Source organism: Temnothorax curvispinosus, unplaced genomic scaffold (assembly GCF_003070985.1).
Source record: "Temnothorax curvispinosus isolate PA1 unplaced genomic scaffold, ASM307098v1 QBEX01005751.1, whole genome shotgun sequence".
NCBI lineage: Eukaryota > Metazoa > Arthropoda > Insecta > Hymenoptera > Formicidae > Temnothorax > Temnothorax curvispinosus.
The window spans coordinates 52,410-68,394 of NW_020215531.1; the positions used below are offsets into that span (position 1 = coordinate 52,410).

The following is a 15,985-nucleotide window of genomic DNA, read 5'->3' on the forward strand; positions in this document are numbered from 1 at the left end:
CCGATACGAGACCTGGCAGCGAGTCGGTCCATTTGTAATTTCCATTGTGCGTAAACATTTTCCACATGTCGTTCTTGAGCGTGCGATTAAATCGCTCGACGACCGAGGCCTTCATTACGGAATAGATTGAATAGTGATTGATATTATGTTTCTTCAAGAGTTTCTGCATGTTCGCGTTGTAAAATTTTTTCCTCTAGTTAGTCTGCAGATTTTTCGGACATCTTCCACCGTTTCGAGTTATTTTTGCAATCGCCGTAGTGACCTCGTTTCCGTTGTTGGCCTTGAGCGGTACGGCCCATGCGTGTTTGCTCAGCACGTCGATAACGGTGAGTATATAGTAGTAGCCTCTGTTGAATCGCGTATATGGACGCATCCGCGTCAACCACATCCGCCTGCCACAAGTTATCGTATTCGCGCACTATGACGCGTCTTTGCGGAAAATTTCTTCTCGCAGGAGCGTGCAGTTCCTCCGCCAGCTGCCGTTTCTCAGCTGTTCGCGTCTTACTAGCCATAACGATGACGCCGAGATCAGATGTACGTTCTTATCTGTTCGCGATGATTCGCAATTACATCTTGAATCATCTTTTGAAACTCGTTTAATTTGCACGTCATTCTGAAATGCAACCATCTTTCTCTCGATTTCATCCTGTCGATCTTTCAAAATTTGTACGCTCTGCTGCACGTAGCGCTTGTTGGCGGCATCGCCATCATCTACAAATGGCGCTACCCGTCAAATCTTGCGCGATTTCGCGTCAAAGTCGGTGGCAACCACGCAAAGAGTGTTGTCGCGCACGTAATTTCTGCTCCATTAATAGTATGGTTCCGCACCGCCTTTTCAAGTTCCTCGGTAAGATCCCGAGGAGGGATCTCGTTGTCGTGACTGTTGTAACCGGCTAGGCGCGAAGCTTCGAGCAATCGGAAACGATTTACAAGCTCGTTGGGATCGTCCCAATGAACATAATCGATCTTATTGTTGTTTAATGTCACGGCACGCGGTATATCTTTTCCAGCTTTTTTACCCAAAATCGATGATGCAATTATATGGTCGATCTTGTTGTCGCTTAATGTCATGGCACGCGGTATACCTTTTCCAGCTTTTTTACCCAAAATCAACGGTGCGATTATATATCTGTACTTTATCCCCTGTTACCATTTAATCGAGCGTGCACATCATAATTGCGTTTATGAGCATTCGTCAACATCATGCTCTTGTACTTTTGCATGTTCCCCTCCGTGTAGATCTCGTCATCGGGAATTTTTTTAAAAATCAACTAGTAAAGACCGGGTGTGTTTGCGTATCGTACACCGTCGATAATTATGTTGTCCGCGTTGTCCACGTCAAAACGTTTATTACCGAGCATTATTCCATCGCTGCTGAAATAAACGCCGTACACGGTGTTTATATCGCTTTCTTGATCGCCGCTCAGAATAACCCCGACGTACTTTTGGGTTAATGGACCCAAGTGATCTCGCAACGTTTCTCGACCCTCAGATGTTTGCAACTCCTGTCGAACGGACGTCACGAGCGAGTCATCCGTGGTTTCGAAAACATCCTCGTTTGCGAGTGATTCGAGCATTGTAGGTTGTACTGTTTTTGCGGACGGCGCGGCGCAGGGGTTATCGGTGGTTCATCCAATAGAGCTTTCGATAGTTTCGACTTACGCGGTTGTAAAATTTTAGTTATTTCGCTCAAATTAGATGGCACAGTTATCGGTCATTTCAACGTAACCAAAGTTGAAGCCATTACAGAGTCGTTAAACGAGGCGTTTGGTCCTTTTCGTTTCAGCTTTGGCTCTTCGTCTTTTCATGCCGTTTCATTCTCAATCTTTGACACATCAGATTCTTTGCCAACGGTGTTTTTGGCAATCTGCCTTAGAGGCTCGATGATGGGCTTAAAGTGTCTCTCCAACGCGATATCTTGCTCCATTTTACCGGCTTTCAAGGCGTGATACTTTTTGCAAATCGAATCGCTCGTTTTCGCAATTTGATTTGCTATTTTCTTGCGCTCTCTAATCTCCTCGCTGCTGTCCATGTTGCGATAACGTTGTTCAATCGACGCGTCGACAACAACTAACCATGTTACGGTATCGCAAAGTCGTTAAATCCTTTTCTGTATCGACCATTCAGAAGCTTGCTGTCTTTGTCTATCACCATAAATCCATATTTTGTTGCCAACATGTATGACACAATTTACAGAAATCCTCGTAAGACATATCGGTGTTTACGTGATCGTTGTATACATGTTTCAGATTGGTACCAGCCTGTTTAAATAGAATCAATAAATTCGCGTTGTCGCGTATAAAATGCTTCGGTATGTTTGCATACGTCTGACAAAGATAGAAGAAGTCAACGTCCGCGCCGGCCCATCGAGAAATACTCTCTCACAGTGTCTTGCTTATCGCACGCCACGTTATCAAAGACGAAGATCGAGTTTGGACACGCGTCGCTCGGTGAAATAACGTCACTGTTATTGGAGAAGGTGTAGTAACCGATTTCGTCGATCGATGTCAATAAATTCTCCAGATATCGGTATTTCGGTTGTTGCAGCGATTTCGAGTACACGTACACGTTCTCGAAACGTACACCATGCGGACTTTCCAGCAAACTTATCAGAACGTTGGTTTTACCGCAATTCGAGGGGCCGCAAATGATCGCGCGTATAGTAGTCGGTAGCATCGTACCATGTCTGCGCTTCTCCGCGTTGCCCTCCATCGACCGTGATCTGTCGTCGCGATTCGTCATGCAAATCGCCAACGGTTGTCACACGAATTTCATTTTTTTTTCTTGCACTTTGTACTACTGAATCGAACTTTCGTTCGAACGTTTATTTATAGGTGCGCGGCACCGCAAATCGCTCAGTCGCAAAGATGTTTGTCCTGCTGTCGAGACCTTCGGATATTCGCGATTTTAGCGCCAAACAGCGGCAATTCGTGCCGAAAGTCGTTCTGTTGCAAATGTGCGGCGATCACGTCCACTACGTGTGGGACAAGCTTTCGGAGCATATAAAGGCGGATTTGGAGGTTTAGACCTATCGTCGCTGTGACGAACATTACAATCAATCATGGCAGCAAGGCTCCGCCCCGTTGATTAAGAATTGTGGCAAATGTCAACGAAAAATATAGGTAGAAGCCTGTTTAATCGCGCGATAGGCGCACTTCCGTTCGAATATTGCACATTCCCGACTATCAGTTTTGTCGAAATTTACCACTGATAGATTTCTCTTCAATATCAACATAGGTAACTTTAAACTGCTGCTTCGACGCAATTTCTTGTAAAAATTGTACCAAATTTACATCCCCATCATTGAAACAAGTATTCTCGTCTTTATCCACACTGGGAGCATGATTATTCATGTCGTGTAGAGCTTGCCACATCTTGTGAGTGGCATGCCTTTTTGCGACTTTTTTACTTTTTCCTTGACCAACCTCGCGATATTTTAGGATTGAACAAACAATAGTGAATTGTCTCTCGTGAGGAAACCTTCACTCTCCATCGTGTATTTCGGGGGTGGCCAGTAGCGCGACATACACATTTCTCGTATTCTTGTTTACGAGAACAATTGGCTAGAGGTGATCCGGGTGTAAATCCATTGGAGGCGTGTCGCGCGCACGACATAGCCTATTTGCGTAGCAAAGGCCTCACCGAGAGACACGCGGCGGACAAGATACTCGCCGAAAGAGCGCTAGGACGCGTCATCGCGAGAGATGCGGCTCTCGGAGAGAGAGCTGCCGCTACAGCTGTCTGGGTGGCCATGAAGGCTAAGACGAAGCTCGCAATGGGCTTGAGAACAAAGAAAACACGAACGAGAAAAAGACCTACGAAAAAACGAATACTTCTCGCAGCAAAACGAGACGGTGTATTGCTGATTCTACCGTTGTTGAAAGTTCTCGGTTCTCTGGCTGGCGGCGCGGCCGGAGTTACAACGGCGGTGAACGCTAGCAAAGCCACGCGGCATTAGCTGGAAGAGATGCAACGTCAGAATCGCGCCGTGGAAGGTCGCGGACTTTATCTCGCTCCGTACAAATATGGACAAGGACTATATCTCGGCCCGCACAAACACGGGCGAAGAGTAGCGTTGAAGATTAAAAAAAAACATCAAAGAAGTCGTTAATTAGCTGTTTGAGCTGCTTGATAGTTGTTCAAAAGCTGTTTTAAAGATTTTTGAGTTTTTTGATAGATGTTCAAAAGCTGTTTTAAAGATGTTTGAGTTTTTTGATAGATATTCAATAGCTGTTTAAAGATGTTTTAGTTGTTTGATTGTTTTAGATGTTCAATAGCTGTTTTAAAGATGTTTTAGTTGTTTGATAGATGTTTAATAGCTGTTTTAAAGATGTATTAGTTGTTTGATAGTTGTTCAAAAATTGTTTTAAAGATGTTTTAAAGATGTTTGAGTTGTTTGATAGATGTTCAATAGCTGTTTTAAAGATAAAACAACCTGACTTCAATACGCGGATCTAGCTCACGGCGTGGTTGGGTTCGAAGGAGGCGCGGAGGAACAGAAGCGAAGCGTGGGATGGCAAAATGAAGCGTATTGTTTTTGATAACAAAAAGTTTATTATAAAGTAATAAGTGCTCGCGATGTACAGATTCGTAATGCACGCGTATTTGCAAGAAAGGAATTTATTATAAGTATGCGATATGCGCAATGTACAGTGTCGTGATGCACGCGTATGTACGAGCGGTGAGCCGGCGCGGTACAACGAAAGGCGCGCGTGAGTATAATTCTCGCAGGATGGCACTAGCGGCCGGGTACATTTATTGTGCGATCGGGACGGATAGTCGATTCGTCGCGGGCGGTGCGAGGTAAATATTTCGATTGGCTTATTAGCGCGCCACGTACGGGGCGGAGCCGGGCCTTTCGGAAGCTCGCGTGCCGAATCGCGTGACAAGCTATCAGTACGGGCGGAGCCGGTTTTCCCGGTGTCGCGGAGCGGGGCGCGTGGAAATGGCGCTTAGCGCGGACGCGGCGATGAGATCGCGCGGATTCCGCTCGGTTGGCGGAAGGGTTAATCTAGCGTGAGTTCGCCCACCGAGAAGCGCTCGGTGGAGGCAGAGTACGGAGGCTCTACCCTCGATGGAAGGCTGCAAGCGTCTTGAGACGAGGAGGTATCCGTCGAGACACACTAGATGGAGACAAAGAAGCGCTCTACCCGGCGTTTCGGAGTGGCAAGGGTACAAGCGACGGCAATCGCGAGCGCCGGGATAGAGCGGCGGAACGGTCGGTAATTACGGCGTTTCGACGCTGCGATTGCGTTCTGCGCCGCTCGGCGCGTCGGTGGCCGCGGACTTCTTGACGTTTCAGGTATTAAAAAATAAAGTGGGCACACCGTGCCCGTTTCTTGCCCGGCGGATGGTCGGCCGGGCGGTCGCGGCTTGTTGTTCGGCCGGAACGATGCGGTTTACGGGGCGCATCGTTAAATCAATGTTTGAGCTGTTTGACAGCTGTTCAATAGCTGTTTTAAAGATGTTTTAGTTGTTTGATAGTTGTTTAAAAACTGTTTAAAAAATGTATTAAAGATGTTTGAGTTGTTTGATAGATGTTTAATAGCTGTTTTAAAGATGTTTGAGCTGTTTGATAGCTGTTCAATAGCTATTTTAAAGATGTTTGATAGTTATTCAATAGCTGTTTTAAAGATGTTTGATAGCAGTTGATTGTATAACTACAGCATCCATACATCGGTGCTACTTGCAAAATTTGCACTTTTGTATGTGTTTGGTGAAGTAATTGCATAAATATAAAAAATACTTAAACATTTCTTGCCGGAAAGATGATGGATCTGTATCTTAGCAAGTAGACCATGTATAATGCGCTACATGATAAATAAATGTATATTATATGGTAAATTTAAATTATTTTTTCTTTTCGTTTACCGTTCCTTCTATTTCATGTCATTAGAATTACGCTGCGATATTATCCTCAAGTTTATTTAAATAAATTAAAATTAATAAAAATTATTCGAAAAATAAAATACCACAATGAGAGTGTTGTGTGATGATAATCTGATTCGTGTTGCGCCGAGTGAGATCAGAAATCAGAATTGGCAACAGTAGACGAGATAGTCAGGTTTATTAAACCAAGAATATTGAGAGATGAATCTGGAGTAGAAAGACCTCAAAAAATAAATGGCGTTATCTGGTGTACGTCAGAAAAGGAGCTTCAGCACGTAGAATGCAGAGATAAATGGCACGCAGCATAAAAGATGACAAGCACGTAGATCGCAAGGATGACAGGAACGTAGAACACAAGGATGAATAGCGCGCAGAGCAAAAATGTCTAGCGCGCAGTACGCAAGGATGTCAGGAACGTAGAACGCAAGGATGAATGACGCGCAGAGCAAGGATGTCTAGCGCGCAGTTCGCAAGGATGTCAGGAACGTAGAACGCAAGGATGAATGGCGCGCAGAGCAAGGATTTCTAGCGCGCAGATCACAGGGATGACAATAACGTAGAACGCAAGGATGATTGGCGCGCTGAGCAAGGATGTCTAGCGCGCAGAACACAGGGATGACAGGAACGTAGAACACAAGGATGATTGGCGCGCTGAGCAAGGATGTTTAGCGCGCAGTTGATCTCGTTGAGCTGAGCGGTTATCAAGGGAATAGCGGTAATCTCAGAAGCGGTGTATCTCAAACAGTCGCGGGTATCAACAGAGTAGCGTAAATCAATGGTCGCGGTTCTCAGATCAGAGTAGCGTAAGTCAACGGTCGCGGTTATCAGATCAAAGTAGCGTAAAACCAACAGTCCTTTGAAATCTCCCATACAGCCTCGGGTGTCACGTCTAAATATCCCGGACATAACATCCCGCGACAAAATATCCCGGTCTTATTATCCCAGCGACAGAACATCCCGCGACAATATATCCCATGGCAAAATATCCCCTGGCAAAATATCCCATGACAAAATATTCCCTGGCAAAATATTTCACGACAAAATATCCCTAAGATGCAGGAATGTGAACATATGCACAGCAACTTATAGTTTAATTTATAATTAAATACATGAACATTAATCATAGAAATACAAATTTATATCGCCTCGCACTACAACGTTCTGACCAATATCGTGTAAATACTCGAGTAACTTAGAGCAATCATAACGCATCACAACATTTGTAACATAACTTAAATAATTAAATGAATAAACATTAATCATAGAAATACAAATTTATATCGCCTCACACTACAACGTTCTGACCAATATCGTGTAAATACTCGAGTAACTTAGAGCGATTATAGCGCATCACAACATTTCTCAACCGCAGATCATAATCAACATAACGTTTGCGTCTTCTCGTTCGAACGTTTCGGCCTGCATTTCCCGCAAAGCCACGCGGTAATCTTGCAACGTCGTGTTGCCCGTCAAGACCTCAAACGTGTAAATCGTGCTGATCGCAAAGCCACGCGGTAACCTTGGCTGATCGCAAAGCCACGCGGTAATCCCAGGGTAATCGCAAAGCCACGCAGTAATCACAGGCTGATCGCAAAGCTACGCGGTAATCTTGCAACGTCGTGCTGCCCATCAAGACCTCAAACGTATGAATCGTGGATATCACGTTCGTAGCGAATCTTTGATCTACTCACAACCTTCTCGTCGGCATAGTAATATGATTGTTTGAATCACCGCTGAAATTTCTAATATGCCCGGAAATGTCTATTTACGCGTAGCACGAGTATTAATTTAATTAGACCCCGTGAGGATACGCAGGAAAGACAAAGAGGGTGATATAAGGAAAAGAATGCCAGAATTTTACTCTTTACGTTTTACTGTATTTATTCTTTACAATAAAGAAAAGTCCATTGCACGGACTTGGAATCACGCGAATACCCGTTGGGATGGAATACATAGGCCGTAAAGGCCCTCCGACGCACGACCTGCCCCTCGGCATACGCAAGGAACCTCGGTGCGAGAATAGAATTATCGTTAGCGGTGAACAATTGATAATGCAGTAAACAGACTATGACGTGAACAACGCTGGGCAAAACATGTAACATTCGTAAGAGATAATTAACTCACGTTCGTTCGCATATGAAAATACTCGTATTTGGTGGACTTCACGCAATGGAAAAATACCGGAGTCGCCAGCATAGAAACAATGTCGAAAAGAAACAACGCACGTACGCAAAGAGAAAATACCGGGTAACCCGTACACGAAATTGAACATTGCAACGCGGATATCGTATCGAGAGATAAAGCAATGTCGAACATATCACCCAGACGCGTAACGATGAAATGGCAAAAATAACCGCACAAGTACTGCTCGTAATACCGCGATTAATATTTCGAATGAACAATATCACAACCGGCTACGGATACGCGCAATGAGAAGAAACTGAGATCGTACGCACACAAAATGTACATATAAGCACCACGGATATTAAGCGGATATTAAGCACCACGTCGTCCACCACGTAGCCGTCGTAGCCGCGCGGTAAATAATGGCGGAATCGCCGCATAAGCGTTACTCGAATTACCGCAGCAATCGGATCGAGCGAATCAAACCTGAGGCCTTTCTCGAGGTCGGAAGCAACGACGTCAGAACTCTCGGGCGTCTCGATGACGTATCAGTTGGGAGTGATTAGGCAGGATGCAAAAGTGGAAAAGCCGGGGCATCAGAGCGTCCCGTCCAGTCTTGTCGATTTCCGCCACGGCTCCGTCGAAACTCTGCTTTCCGTTCGAAGATTCTACAAATGTCTCCTAGCTCCGGGATGCAAACCGCACAATCAACGTGAGAAGTTTTCTTCGCGACGATACGCGCACTCAATCCGTCTCGATTCACTCTTTTCTCTCAACGTCAATTCCAAAACTCGCGAGAACGAAAACGATCCGGAAACTCAAGATGAATATAACGAATAACAACGGTTGCTAGGGCCGATGCTTCACCGTTGCCGCGCTCGCTGACCGTCGCGCTCTCCCTGATCGCGCTTGCGACGTCTGAGCCGATGTTACGGCGCTTATTTCAAATCGTCGCTGGCGATGATTTCGAAACAGAGAGAAATAACACGAACGGGGGACGGGAACGAGAGAGACCGCGCGCGAGGGAGAGAAAGAACGCAAGCGGGTGCGCGCCGTGTGACGTCACGCGGACCCCCCTTCACCGCGAACCGATGCGGCCGTTGCACGCAGATTCCCCCTCTCCCCGCGGACCCCTCGCGGACCGTACCCCCCTCTCTTTGCGAACCCCTCGCCCTAGTTGCACGCTCCCCCCTCTTGCCCTGCGGACCATGCTCCCATCGGGCATGGAGTACCCCGCGCCGCGGACCTCCCCTGCCCCTCTCCGCTCACGGAGCACCCGGCCTGGAATCCTCATTCTATTCCTACTTTTCTGCGATTTAGGAATCTAGGAATTGTTCAGTTAAATAACGTCGAACTACAACTAATATTGATATTCTATACGTTTCTATGTCCATTTAAGTACAGTAGACTACAGTAGACTTAAGTAGTACAGTAGACTACAATTGTAGTTTCAGTTTAAAAACATGTAAATAAATAAGTAAGACATATCCAATAATTTATCAAAAATCGTTTCGCAGACCTTTGCACTATATGATACCAGAGGCATCACTTAAGTCGATCTGCAGCGAAGAATATCGTAATCAGGCTTCTCACTGGCTCACCTCTTATATTATAGCGTGTAATGATTTTTTATTATGAGAAAATATACTGGAAATCTACATAAATTGTAGATTTATGTATTTTTTATTGGATATCTTACAGCAGACTATATAAAAAGAAAAACACAAGTGACTTTTGACTTCTGCGAACTAAGAAGTTATTAATAATAGATCAATTTTGGAAGATTTGTGTAAAAACTTGTAACATTTAACTAAAAAAGTACAAATTGTAATTAGCCATAATTGTAACAGATTTTATAGCTGTAAAAACAAATCGGTATTCGTACTATTACTATTCGTACTATTACTATTAGTACTATTCGTACAAAATTGTAGTATTCTATCTCTTATATTAAAAAACCGTGTTAAATCGATAGTCGAATTCATTGTTGTCGCTTTTTCGCGATGCCGATTGCTATGTATATGCATCTCTTAACAGGTCTTTACGAGTATTAGACCTCTGTTAAATCGTTTCTATAATAAATGTAGCGTTTCCGAAATAGAGCCTGCGCAAAATAAGGACTGCAAAATTTTCAATAAATTTTTTCGCCTATTAGACAACGTCTAAGAAAAAAATTTATCGAACATAAAATACGCTATTTAGATCATAGTTTAAAAAAAATTATCCCAAATTTTTATAATAATGATTTTAAACTAATAAAGTAAAAAAACACAAAAATTTGAATATCTCAAAAACCCCATTTTCTATTTTTTTGAAATTTATAGGGAATATTCTAGGGAGTATTAGAAGAATTTTAAGACTAGTTGGAAGTTGCGCAGAATTTTTGGGAATTTTTTATAAATTTTTTTGTGAGGCAGTAGTAATATTTGACTTACAAAAGTGTAGTTAAAAACGCGTTTCAGACAATTCTGAATCGATTTAGATATACTTTTTTACTAAAGCATGATGAAGATCTCGGCATAGCACACGACAATTGCGATGAATATTGTGGGATAGGCGAAAAAAATAGATTTATGAGGAAGTTTAATTCAATAAGTACATTTGTTTAAGAACATATCATATTTATTCAATTGGGCTAATGAACCGGGCACACTGCCATCCATCACTGTCAAGTATTGGGACAAAAAAAATTATGAAATTGCCGCCGAATTTTTAACAGGTCGGTACGATCAAACAAAAAGAATACCTCAGACTCAACGTGTCCACTGCGTCATACCAAGTCATACCAAAAATTATAAATTAATTGTTAAAGATTACTCATTGATTATACTCTCGAATGATTATACTGAGCACAAAATAATAAAATTATAAATAATATGTTTTTAAACAAATGTACTTATTGAATTAAACTTCCTCATAAATCTATTTTTCTCGCCTTTCCCACACTATTCATCGCAATTGTCGTGTGCTATGCCGAGATCTTCATCATGCTTTAGTAAAAAAGTATATCTAAATCGATTCAGAATTGAAACGCGTTTTTAACTACACTTTTGTGAGTCAAATATTACTACTGCCTCACAAAAAAATTTATAAAAAATTCCCAAAAATTCTGCGCAACTTCCAACTAGTCTTAAAATTTTTTTAATACTCCTTAGAATATTCCCTATATATTTCAAAAAAATAGAAAATGGGGTTTTTGAGATATTCAAATTTTTGTGTGTTTTTTTACTTTATTAGTTTAAAATTATTATTATAAAAATTTGGGATAATTTTTTTTTTAAACTATGATCTAAATAGCGTATTTTATGTTCAATGAATTTTTTCTTAGACGTTGTCTAATAGGCGAAAAAATTCATTGAAAATTTTGCAGTCCTTATTTTGCGCAGGCTCTATTTCGGAAACGCTGCATTTATTATAGAAACGATTTAACAGGAGTCTAATACTCGTAAAGACCTGTTAAAAAACGAGCGGCCATCAAAAATAAAAAGGTCAAAGTTTGACCCCTTGCGAATTGGCGTGGAATGCCCCGTATGTATGTATTTATGTAGTATATTATACAGTTAAGAGTATAATAAAAATTTGATAATTTATTTAATTTTAATAATAATTTTAATTAATCAGACATTTTGGAAGCTCAATTTTATCATATATATAATACAATAACGTACATATGAATATAGGTGCTTTCCAGTTAACGACACAAGCGTCACTCTGTCTTTGTTGCTTACTAGATGATGAAAAGAGACAGAATGACGCTTATGTCGACTTGAGTCGTTAAATGAAAAGCACACTATATATATGCATAGATACGTGTATACATAATAAATAATTTACCATTTTTGTGAATAGAAAAGAAATGATGGAAAAAGTAGAAATAAACACAGAAGAAATAAGAAGGAAAAGTGTTTAGGATCGAACAATCTAAATTGAGTCGGAGCACAATAATAATTTCGCGATCCACCAAGCGGCACCACTTCCTGGGTCGTCGAGCGTAATCACGATGTTTCCCGAACGAGACCGCCGCGGCGCGATCGGCAGATCATGTCTGGGTTGCGTGCGATTTGGTTCAGTGCAAAAGTTCGGTACGAAAGTCCGTCGACAATGATAAATTTGTCGACTGCTACTCCAAAAAATGTGGAGTTGTCTGATACTCCGAAGTCAACTCTAGACTCTCCAGAAGGCAATTTCCTGCGGGAGAGGTGCACTTGTACACGGTACATTTGGACACCGTTCATTTGGACACGGTCATTTGGACACGATCAAATGGACACCGTTTATATGGACACGGTTCATTTGGACACGAAAATGCGCGGCCTGTGCAGTTGGACACGAAAATGCACGACCTGTTCACTTGGACTCGAAAATGCGTGACCTCCCTTATAAAAATGTGCCCTTGAGTGCTCAATGGCGGTCAGTGGGAATGTATGGTTCCCCTACAGTTGCAATGCAAATTATATGGAAAAGTAAATGGAAAATATTGAGTGGCAATAAGATGAATGGAAACGCAATGGCAAGATTCGAATGACAACCTTTTCCATACTAGGCGTAATGGAAACTGCCAATGACTCATGAAGGATAAAATTTGTATGGAATTTTTCTACCTTCAGCCAATGTTGTTCAGTGTGAATTGTAATGAAAATTCGTCAATGGTAAATAATATGCGTCAGACAATATATTGTATGGCATTTATTATCTTTCACATTTTAATCCATAGACATTTGACATTCATCGTCAAAACGTTGCCGTGTAGTGAGAGGTGAAAGATTATTCCGACAAAAAGTAAGTTTTTGAGTTGAATTTCCATAAATTTTGCATTTATTTGCGATTAGCTGTTAGGAAAAGTATTTTTTTAATTGAATGCTATAAACATTAACCTAACTAAGAAAATAGCTACAACTCTTTCAGGTATTTTTTGAGTTAAGTGCCACATAACCTACAAAAAGACCCTTAGTGGTCTATAAAGGTTAGACTGTCCGTTGAACCAAAGGCAATGGGAAATGAAGGCATTTATATTAAAGACAAAATAGTACTATTTATTAAAATGCCATTGAATTCCCATTGTTTCAGACGCAATGGAAATAAAGGCATTTTTGCCAAAGATAAAAATTTTCACACAAAATCCCATTGGTATTGCCAGTGTTAATACCAATGGCAATACTAATGGCAATACCAATGGTAATACCAACGGCAAAACCAGTGGCAATACTAATGGGATTTTGTTTGGAAATATTTGGCAAAAATGCCTTCATTTTTATTGCGTCTGGAACAATGGGAATTCAATGGAATTTTTTAATGGCAATAAAGAGCACATTTTTATAAGGGCTGTTCACTTAAACACGAAAATGCGCGACCTGTTCACTTGGACACGAAAATGCGCGGCTTGTTCACTTGGACACGAAAAGGCGCGACCTGTTCACTTGGACACGAAAATGCGCAACCTGTGCAGATGGACACGAAAAGGCCGCGCAGTTTCGTGTCCAAGTGAACAGGTCGCGCATTTTCGTGTCCAAGTGAACAGGCCGCGCATTTTCGTGTCCAAGTGAACAGGTCGCGAATTCTCGTGTCCAACTGCACAGGCCGCGCATTTTCGTGTCCAAGTGAACCGTGTCCAAATAAACCGTGTCCAAATGAACCGTGTCCATATAAACGGTGTCCATTTGATCGTGTCCAAATGACCGTGTCCAAATGAACGGTGTCCAAATGAACCGTGTCCAAATGAACGGTGTCCAAATGAACCGTGTTCAAGTGCAGGCCACTCATTCCCTGCACCGTGCGTAAAACCGAGATCTTTTTTCAACGCCAAATCGACTCCGGAGTCGGCAGTACACGACACGTGCTCCGATTCGCTGTCCAGCGCAATTCTATGTTTCACTCGGCTATACGCAGACTCGTGGTTAAAATAAATTTTGTGAAATCAATGAGGACAGTCTCAAAATCAATTTTATCTGGACTTTCCCGGTCCCGGAAACCTTATTGCCTCAATCGAGACGAATTCCAGCAGTTCTTTTCCTTTTCCTCCTTTCCTCTTGCACGCTCGGAGCGAGCTCGGTGAAATTCGCTACAAAAAGAAAAGAAACAGACGAGAAAATTTGAGAAAATGAAGGAAAGGATTTTCAATTGAAAGAGAGCATTTTTCTAAACGATTGCTCCTGCGTTTTGTGCCAAATCGATAAATAAGTACGTAAACAATGTTTAAGATCCATAACGTAAAAAAAGAATGGTTTATTAATAGTTGAGATCCGGAGCTGCTCTGGAACTTTTACACAAAGTATCCGCGCGTACTTGCATATGTAATAAAATTTTCTAATTTATTCTTGCGTTTTGTGACAAAATATACAATTGTGAGAACAATCTTTAACATCCATTACGTCAGAAAAGTAATAATTTTAACAGTTGAGATCCAGAAGTGCTCCGTTTAATCTGAAATAACCACGCGTACTTATATAATATGTAGATAATAAAAATTCCTAATTATTGTTCCAGCTATTCAAAGTCTGAAACATTTCTAGAGCGATTTTTTATAAATGATTTGTCCCATTTCTCAGAAGTTCTTCTGTGCCAAAAGAAATCTGGAACAAATTACATTCAGCGTAGCAGGAATGTCTAATGTGATTTGGAGGTAGACTTTTTGATTACAAGGATGTCTTCGGCAGTGTGTATCGGTTCGATCTTTTATGTATTTTATGTATGGCACTCATGTTAGAAGTTTCTCTGTGCATGGAGAAATAAAAGAAATTATTTCTAAAAAATTTTTCCAAGAACGTTCTAAACTTCAACTAGCTTAATAAAAATAACGTTTTATTACATTATTATTATTTATGTTTTTAATTCACGAATGACTTAATTTTAAACATAAGTTCCCAAGGAGCGCCAATGCACGTATAATGCCCCCGCCTCTAGTCGATAGACTAATGTAGGTAAGGGAAGTCGGCAAATTGGATCCGTAACTTCGGAATAAGGATTGGCTCTAAGGAGCGGGGCGTGTCGGGCTTGGTCGGGAAGCGGGTTTGGCTGACGTGCCGGGCCTGGGCGAGGTGAACCGATTGGCGTTCTCGCGCCGGTCCCGGGGATCCGAGCTCGGTCCCGTGCCTTGGCCTCCCGCGGATCTTCCTTGCTGCGAGGCTTCCGTGGCGGCGCGAGCCGTCGTGGTCGTCCTCTTCGGCCGCCATTCAACGTTCAGCTCAGAACTGGCACGGACTAGGGGAATCCGACTGTCTAATTAAAACAAAGCATTGCGATGGCCCTCGCGGGTGTTGACGCAATGTGATTTCTGCCCAGTGCTCTGAATGTCAACGTGAAGAAATTCAAGCAAGCGCGGGTAAACAGCGGGAGTAACCATGACTCTCTTAAGGCGTTTTTCTCCTCTTGGTATTTTTCCTTGCTCTCTTTTTCGTTGGCTCTTGGAGCTATGAGGTGCATGGTACTGGCATTGGCCCCTGGTTGATCGACCCTAGTGGCCGATCCCGAGGGCCTTTTGCTCTAAACAGGTTTTGAGATTTTGGAGAGGTTATAAGATCCGTGGTGCATGGTATGCATTGGCCCCTGGTTGATCGGTCCTAATGGCCGATCCCGGGGGCTTTTTGCTTTAAACAGATTTGAGATTTTGGAAGAGGTTTGAGCCCCTGGTGACCATAGGTCCCGGGGGCTTTTTGCTTTAAGGACAAAACAATACGCCGCCCCCGTGGACACTGGGCCGTCCCGGGGGCTTTTCGCTCTGAGCGTTTTGTAGGTGAGAGTCATGGTTGCTCGTTCACAAAAGGGCGCAGACGACAGGCAGACGACAAGTCTGCCCCACCTCCACGATGGTGTCCGCTGGGTACCCGGCTTGCCGGGGAGCTAACGGGGTTCAGGCAACTCGGGAGCATGCCCTGGGCTCTCGGCCGGTCTCGACCGGCGCCAGCGGGTTCATTCCCGTCAGGGCAACAGCGGGAGCATGCCCTGGGCTCTCGGCCAGTCTCGACTGGTGCCAGCG

General features: G+C 42.8%; 1 pseudogene; it reads right to left on the bottom strand.

Annotated features, from left to right (window-relative positions):
- Positions 1–3,185: 3,185 nt before the first annotated feature.
- LOC112455063 lies at positions 3,186–15,753 on the bottom strand (annotated as a pseudogene).
- Positions 15,754–15,985: the final 232 nt, after the last annotated feature.